Source organism: Grampus griseus (genome assembly GCF_964374135.1).
Source record: "Grampus griseus genome assembly, chromosome: 3".
In the NCBI taxonomy this organism is placed as follows: domain Eukaryota; kingdom Metazoa; phylum Chordata; class Mammalia; order Artiodactyla; family Delphinidae; genus Grampus; species Grampus griseus.
In genome coordinates this window covers 162236986-162246017 of record NC_139019.1, presented here as the reverse complement: position 1 = coordinate 162246017, position 9032 = coordinate 162236986, and the positions used below count along the sequence as shown (strand labels likewise).

The window sequence follows — 9032 nt, the reverse complement described above, 5'->3', positions numbered from 1 at the left end:
GAAGAGCGCAAGCTCCACTCTGCAGGGTGCTTTTCAAGCCCCTGCATGTGTCATGTTTGCCTGCACCCCATTGCCCAGTGCAGTCACATGAGTCAGCCCAGTGTGGAAGGGTCCTCAGAATTACACAGAAGGGACATGGGTACAGGAAAGGGAAGAAATGGTACCTATTTTTACAGTTGCCACAAGGCCAGTGTTTATATTGCAAGAATTTCAAATGAGGGAGAATAGCTTTATATAGATACAATTGACATATAAGAAGCTGCACATTCTTAAAATATACAATTTGATAAGTTTTGACCTATATGTACACTTGTGAAACCATTGTCACAGTCAAGGTGGTGATCCCCCAAAAGTTTCCTCATGTCCCTTTGTAATCCTTCCCCATCATTACCCAGGCAACCAATGAACAGATAAGATTCTTGTTCTCTGGCGCTTCGGTCACTAAGATTTGTTCATCTGTTTATTCAACAAATGTCCGTTGATGGTCTGTTCCAGACCTATGGCCTCCTTCTCCATGCAAGGACTCTTCTGTCTAGAGACCAGTATTTTAGGTACGTTCTCTTTTGGGCCTTAGGAAAACTAGGGTCTAACCCTTACTTTTTTTTTGGCAATATTTGGAGTTTTTTTTTTTTTTTTTCTTGGCTGCGCTGCACAGTTTTCAGGATCTTAGTTCCTTGACCAGGGTCTAGTCCTAACCACTGGACCGCCAGGGAATTCCCTATTATTTTGCTTTTTTTTTTCTTAATTTATTTATTTTTGGCTGCGTTGGGTCTTTGTTGCTGCACGCAACGAGAGAAATCTAGTTGTGGTGAGCAGGGGCTACTCTTCGTTGTGGTGCACAGGCTTCTCACTGCGGTGGCTTCTCTTGTTGCAGAGCACAGGCTCTAGGCGTGCGGGCTTCAGTAGTTGTGGCATGCAGGCTCTAGAGCGCAGGCTCAGTAGTTGTGGCACACCAGCTTAGTTGCTCCGCGGCATGTGGGATCTTCTCGGACCAGGGTTTGTACCCTTGTCCCCTGCATTGGCAGGCGGATTCTTAACCACTGCACCACCAGGGAAGACCTTTTTACTTTTTTGAATGGGAGGTAAGAGTGGCGGAAGCTGCTGGCATGTGGTGGATAAGGCCACAGATGCTGCTAAACATCCTACAATGCGTAGGGCAGTACCCGTCCCCCCCCCAAGAATTATGTGGCCCCAAATGTTAACAGTACCGAGGTTGAAAATCCCTGTGGTAGAATAATAATTTCTATACCTGCAACTAATTGAAAGATGGAGGACAGTCAGACACTGTTCAGGCTTATTAGGATGGTCCTATCTTGGCTTCATCTTACTCCAGTGCCCCAGGTCACCAGGGCCAGAGGTCCCATAGAATGGTTGGAAGCTAAGACATTGCACTGAGTAAAGTGATTTTTTTTTTTTCCGGTAGCAATCAGTTTTTTTTTTTTTTTTTTTTTGCGGTACGCGGGCCTCTCACTGTTGTGGCCTCTCTCATCGCGGAGCACAAGCTCCAGATGTGCAGGCTCAGCAGCCATGGCTCACGGGCCCAGCCGCTCCGCGGCATGTGGGATCTTCCCGGACCAGGGCACGAACCCGTGTCCCCTGCATCGGCAGGCGGACTCTCAACTACTGCGCCACCAGGGAAGCCCAGCTATCAGTTTTTATCTCACACTCAGACCTCTCCTGGAGAAGAATGCAGCTGGGCAGAGCTTTGTGGGGTGCAGGATCCTGCCAATAGATATACCTCTTTTTGGCACAAGATGGGGGCACAAATATTGTGTTCATGAATATGGTATCCACTGCTTTTTCAAAATGTGTACATTTGATACTTAACACTGATTTTCTATAATCACCCCAGCAATTATTTACAAATGAAGAATCTGAGGCTGCTTAGAGAGAGAGTAAATAATAAAGTTAGGATTCAAACATTGGAATCTGCCTGCGTCCAAATCTTGTATTCAACAAGAGTGTTCCTCGTTCCTCAAGTCAACCCAAGACAGGTTTTAATTCTTTGCTCTTGTTTCAAGAGAATCTCCCCATGGAGCTGAACCAGTATAAAGGATGCTCTGCCCTCCAGTTCCCTGTTGTAGGGAGTCCTTGTTTGGGGCCATTTCCTGGTCCAATCCTTAGTCTCTAGATCCAGGAAAGTTCTCTCCTGGACTCTACAGATCTGATTTCCAGCACATGGTGCTCCTGGGGCGATTCAGAGGGCTGAGCCTTGCACAGGGCCCCCTCCTACATGACGTCCTCAGTGCCCTAAGTCAGAGCTCTGGGGATTCATTCAGCCTCATCTAAATCCATAGCCTGATCAACCCTCTCTAGTCAGCTTTTCTACCTTTTCTGCTGATAATGGATCCCTTTGTACCTTCACGTGGTGAACATGGACCCAGACAGCTCTCATGGATCTTGTGATGGATAACAGTTATTGAGTGCTTGGGCTTCCCTGGTGGCACAGTGGTTGAGAGTCCGCCTGCTGATGCAGGGGACACGGTTTCGTGCCCCGGTCCGGGAAGATCCCACATGCCGCGAAGTGGCTGGGCCCATGAGCCATGGCTGCTGAGCCTGCACGTCCAGAGCCTGTGCTCCGCAACGGGAGAGGCCACAACAGTGAGAGGCCTGCGTACCGCAAAAAAAAAAAAAAAAAAACAATTATTGAGTGCTTATACCAGACACTGTTCTGGGCTCTCTTATGTGTACCATTTAATCCCCACCAGAACTCTTCAGGAAATATATTATGAGGCATAGAGGCACAGAGAAGTTAAGTAACTTGCATGAGGTTGCACTCATAGTGAATGATGGCAATATTAACCCAGAGCCCTCTTAGCCTTTATGTTCTGCCACCTCTCAAAATATGATAAGTGCTATGGAAACGAATGAATAGGAGGATGGTGGTCAGGGTGGAGCTCTCGGAAGAGCTGACAGTTTTGATTTGAAGCCCAACTTGTGAAAAGGAAACAGGTGTGTGAAGATTTGGGGAAGCAAGGGCCAGCCGAGGAAGACAGCGAGTAGATTGCTGTGGACCTTTATTCCAGATCAAATGGATTGACAAAGACCAGAATTTCCCTTCTCTTAAAGTAGACACTACAATGATTTTCCTAAAGAAGTTTCTTATTAAGTTTCTTATTATCCTCAGTATAAGTCAGTAGCCAACACCAAAGCAAGAATCAGTAAGTAAAATCTTACGGAGTGAGGGAGGTTGGTATGAGACGGTCCAAGTAATAGTTTTCAAACCAAGACCAGGGAAGAACATGGTCCAGTAGGCATGGTGCTAGAATAACCCGAGAGGGTTAAAAGATGAGCCGGTGTGTAAACTTCTGTTGTCACTCTTGTCCTCTCTTCTCCCCATCTGCATTCCTTGACTTGATTTCTCCTCCCATGATGCTTGTAGGACTCTATATCCTTGAAATAGTTTGTTTTCATGAGAAGTTTTGTTATTGGTTGGCCATTTTTTTAAAAACTTTTTATTGGAGTATAGTTGATTTACAATGTTGTGTTGGTTTCAGGTGTACAGCAAAGTGAATTAGTTATACATATATCCACTCTTTTTTAGATTTTTTTCCTATATAGAGTTGGCCATTCTTTCTTGGTGGACAGTGAACATTCTGGTGTGCTGCTTCAAGTTTGTCTTTGGCTCAGGAATGTTTTCTTCTAGTATATCATAAATGGTATTTCTTTTCTATGTCTTCAGGTAACATATTCAGGAACACCAATTATCAGCACTTGAGATCTCTGTTGCCTGCCCTTAACTTCCATTATCTCACTGAGAGTACGTTCCTCTAGTGAAAAGTCTCCTCAGAGCCCCCTTCAGTTCCTCAGACTGTAGATGAAGGGATTCAGCATGGGGGTGACTACCGTGTACATCCCCGAGGCTACTGAACCCTTTCTGGAGGGATGGGCTGTTCCAGAAGTGAGGGAGACCCCAAGGCCTGCACCATAGAACAAGGAGATGACTGAGAGGTGAGACCCACAGGTGGAAAAGACTTTATACTTTCCACCAGTAGATGAAATGCCCATTATGGAGGAGATAAGAATAAGAGAAAAGGATCCCAGTCAGGGAAATAACACCCAGCAGGCCAGTTACAAAATACAGCAGGATATCATTAACAAGGGCGTCAGAGCAGGTGAGCTTGAGAATCAGCAAGTTCACAGAAAAAGTGGGGGATTTCTGCCTCTTTGCAGAAGGACACCCTCAAAACCAAGCTTTGCAACAAAGAATATGTCAGGCAGATCAACCAAGAAACAAAAGCAGGAGACCACAAAGGCGAGGGTTCATGATCACCATGTAATATAGAGGGTGACAGATGGCCATGAACTGGTCATAGGCCATCACTGTCAGTGGCAAATTATCTAGCCCAGCAAAGATCATGAAAAAATACATCTGGGTAAGGCAGCCTTCATACGTGATGCCTTTGTTCTGCGTCTGGATGTTCACTAACATCTTGGGGACTGTGGTGGTGCTGAAATAGATGTCAGTGAAGGACAGGTTGGAGAGGAAGAAGTACATGGGGGAGTAGAGGTGGGAGTCTTGAGATGATGGCCAGGATGGTGAGCAGGTTCCCTTATAACACAGACCAGGTACATGGACAGGAACAGCCCAAAGAGGAGGGGCTGCAGGTCCATATCTTCCGAAGGGCTCAGAAGGATGAATTTTGAAATAGCTGTTTGGTTCCCTGTTTCTATATAACTTATGGAAATTGCCTGGAAAGAGGCAAGAATAATGTTCAAACAATGACAAAACAGGAATGTGCCATACATTTGAAACTCATTCACTTATGAAGTCTTATGTTTTATCTAGCATTTTCTAGACCAAGATCTCCTCAATAATACCCTCCCTTCCCTGCTTCAACCACTACTACCAGGAACACCTCTTTAGAAATGAATGTCCCACACCATGCAGGGGTGTCTTGCATCTTCCCTGACTCATGACTATTCCTTTGCTGTATAATTCCTGCGAAAGTACCAGCCTCGGTAACAACTCCTTTCTGCCTTGCCATTGTGGTCTCTTCAAGTTCCAGGGAAACGTAGAGAGAAAGAGATCATTGGGAGTTGCAGAATTTAATGATGTTTTATTACCCTCATGCCATTTGCCTTGAAATAATATCTTGAAGCAGACCATTCTCTGTCTCAGGTTTGACTCGGAGAAGGATATCGTGCAAAGATTTTATAGATAATTCCTCCATTATCATATTGTAACTTCTCCATTACTCTCCCAATTTGTCCCTCTGTCGTTGTCGTAATGATCAGTGTAGCATAATACACCCCAATTCCAAAGACCAAATCAGAACTCCCACCATACATTCTAATGGTGCCCTGCATGCTCGTGTTGCAGTTCTTTAAATTTCTTTAGGTTGAGAGGACTATGCCTTTTCTGTTTCCTGTTAATTTTGTAACCTAAGCACTTAGTACAGTACTTGGTATATAATAGGTGCTCTATAAATATTTGTTGAATGAATGACAGAAATTGTCAGGGTTTGTAGAGGCAATTCCCTATCATAAAATCTTTTTTTTAATTAATTAATTTTTGGCTGCATTGGGTCTTCGTTTCTGCACACGGGCTTTCTCTAGTTGCAGCAAGCGAGGGCTGCTCTTCGTTGTGGTGCATGTTCTTCTCATTGCAGTGGCTTCTCGTTTCAGAGCACAGGCTCTAGGCACGCAGGCTTCAGTAGTTGTGGCACATGGGCTCAGTAGTTATGGCTCATGGGCTTAGTTGCTCCACGGCATGTGGGATCTTCCCAGACCAGGGATCGAACCATGTCCCCTGCATTGGCAAGCGGATTCTTAACCACTGCACCACCAGGGAAGTCCCTATCATAAAATCTTTTAACCAAGAACAAAGAGACCACTTATCATGAAGCCTTTTCAATTGAAAATAAAGAGAATGAGAGCCTTCTACCTTTTATGTCCCTCCTTAAAATTAAAAAAAAAGTCTTAATTTCTGTTTGAATATTACGTCTCTACCACAGGAGGGAATTTCTAAACTAAGAGACAGTTATCCTCAATTTCATACATATTTAAGAAAAAGTTCCTTCCTTTGAGTTGAAATGTGTCTCTTTATAACTTACATGGTTTTAGTTCCTCTCTCTGAAGATCATTTCTCTTTGTCATTATAATATTTAGATATTTGTAGACATCTAAACGATTCTCTGCATCTCCTCATCTTCTATTTATTCCACTATTATTTGAGTGCCTACTGTATGCCAGGCAGTGGGTTAGAACTAAGTATAGAAAGGTAAGAGGCATAGGCTCTGCTTTCCTGTAGCGTTGAGTGTTATGGTAATGTTGCTACCTTTGACTCCTCTGAGGTAATTATTCTGATTAAGACTCTTATGATCCATCCACTCAAGGAAAGTGATTAGTAGTATTGCCTGGTCATACTTAAGGAATATTAACTTAGTTGAAAATTCAAGAAAGTTTGTAAAAGGAGATGAAGGCGGACAGGCAACTTTTAAAACAGTGCAATGGACATAAATACAGAAATATCAGTGAGACAAACTGGACAGTCATGAAACAGATACTAGCCAATATGAGAATTTAGTTTGTAATATAGATATATCACAACCCATAAAAGATAAATGATATAATAAATGGTGTTTAGAAAACATTTGAAAAATACCTCAAAATAAATACCTAATAGAAAAGAGAGTGGCAAAACTGAAATCAGAACACTATTAGAAATGAATACAAATAATGTATTTATATGACTTCATGAAGTGTTCAAGCTTCCTAAGTAGAAGAGCAGTGAAAGGAATCACAAAGGATTAGATGAGTAGTTTAAAAAACATTCAGTAGGGACTTCCCTGGTGGTCCAGAGGTTAAGAATCCACCTTCCAATGCAGGGGACACGGGTTTGATCCCTGGTCTGGGAACTAAGATCCCGCATGCCATGGGACAACTAAGCCTGTGTGCCATAACTAGAGGGTAGCCTGCACACTGCAACGAAAGATCCCGAATGCTGCAATGAAGATCACACATGCTGCAACTAAGACCCGACGCAGCCAAATAAATAAATACATTCAATAAATCATGTGTTTATCAATAATACCAAATGACATGAGGTAGGGAGGATTTATAAGAAAATATAAAAGTGCAATACAACATATTAGAAAGCTCGTAAAAACAGTAAGAAAAAAAACAAGTAGAAAAAAATAAAGGCTAAATACAAGTGTATAAAAACATGAAAAAATGCTCAAGTTCCATAAATATATCAATGAAAACCAAAGTAAAGGAACAATTAGATGCTATTTTTGTAGACTTTAGTTTTAGAGTAGTTTTAGTTTACAGAAAAATTGAGCAGAAAGTGGAGTTCCCATTTATTACCGCTCTCCCTGCTGGAGTTTGGTTTTACCTATTATTAACATTTTGCATTGTTGTGATACATTTGTTATCATTAATGAACCATTATTCATACATTATTATTAACTAAAGTCCATAGTTTACTTTAGGGTTAACTCTTGGTGTTGTACTGTTTTATGGGTTTTGTCAAATGCATAATATTATTTAGCCACCATTATAGTATCATACAGAGTACCCTAAAAATCCCCTGTGCTCCATGTAATCTTTCCCCTCTCCAACCACCGGCAACCACTGATCTTACTGTCTCTATAGTTTTGCCTTTTCTAGGATGGCATATGGTTTGAATCGTGTAACCTTTTAAGACTGATTTCTTTTACTTACATATGCATTTACAGTTCTTCCATGTCCTTTGATGGCTTGATAGCTCACTCCCTACTATTCCTAAATAATATTTAATTGTCTGGATGTAACCACAGTTTGTTTACTGAAGAACATCTTGGTTCCTTCCAATTTTGGTCACTTATGAATAAAGCTACATAAAATTTGTATAAGTTTTTGTGTGGACATAAGTTTACAACTCACTTGGGTCAATACTAGGAACACAACTTCTGGGTAATATGGCAAGACTGTGTTTCCATTTAAAGAAATAGCAAACAAAACAAAACAAAACCAGCACCAGATTTAATGAGACTATCAAATGTTGGTCATAATAAGTGAAATGGCATGACTGTGTTTGAAAAGACGCCTTTTGGCTAAGCTATTCTAGAGATCAAGTTAGTAAGTATTTGGACCCCTGCAAATGTATATATACACTGGGAGCCCTCTATTTTAATTCTAAGAAAATAGGTTATTAGATTGGTCCCCAAAGATTTAGGTATGAGACTGTTGCAACATTACTTCTTATGTTATGGTGCTTTTATTTTATTTTATTGAACCGAATGGATGAATGAATGATTTTCTGTTTGGCCATGCCGTGTGGCATGTGGGATCTTAGTTCCCCAACCAGGAATCGAACCCATGCCCCCTGCATTGGGAGTGTGGAGTCTTAACCACTAGCCCACACAGGGAAATCCATTATGGTATTTTAGAATGTACTGTGGAGTATTGCTGTTACAGTACAGGCATACCCCATTTTATTGTACTTCACTTTATTGTGCTTCACAGGTACTGCATTTTTTACAAATTGTTAACTAAGTCTATTGACGCCGTATTACCAACAACATTTGCTCACTTCATGTCTCTGTCACATTTTGATAATTCTCACAATGTCTCAAACTTTTTCTTTATTATACTTGTTATATTATACTTTACTTATATCATACTTGTTTATTATCAGTGATCTTTGATGTTACTACTATTACTGAAGGCTCAGATGACGGTTAGCATTTTTTAGCAATAAAGTATTTTTTAAGGTTATACACACTGTTATTTTAGACATAATGCTATTGCACACTTAATAGACTACAGTCTAATGTAAACATAACTTTTATACGCACGGGGAAACCAAAAAAATTCGTGCGACTCACTATTGTGCTATTCGCTTTGTTGTGGTGGTCTGGAACCAAACTTGCAATATCTCAGGGGTCGGCCTTGTATAATGTTTATAGAACATTACTGTTAGAGTACAGATCTTTCTTGACTTATAAAGGGGTTATGTCCTGATAAACCCATTGTAAATTGAAAATATCATTAAGTTGAAACCGCATTTAATACACCTAACCTACCCAACATCATAGCTTAGCCTA

The 9032-nt window shown here is 41.4% G+C and overlaps 1 pseudogene across 1 annotated transcript; it reads right to left on the bottom strand.

Moving 5' to 3' along the window:
• Window positions 1-3798: 3798 nt before the first annotated feature.
• Window positions 3799-4665, bottom strand: LOC309819752 (olfactory receptor 7D2-like; annotated as a pseudogene). The gene has a single exon. The product of its transcript is annotated as an olfactory receptor 7D2-like (transcript).
• Between the last annotated feature and the right edge of the window lie 4367 nt (window positions 4666-9032).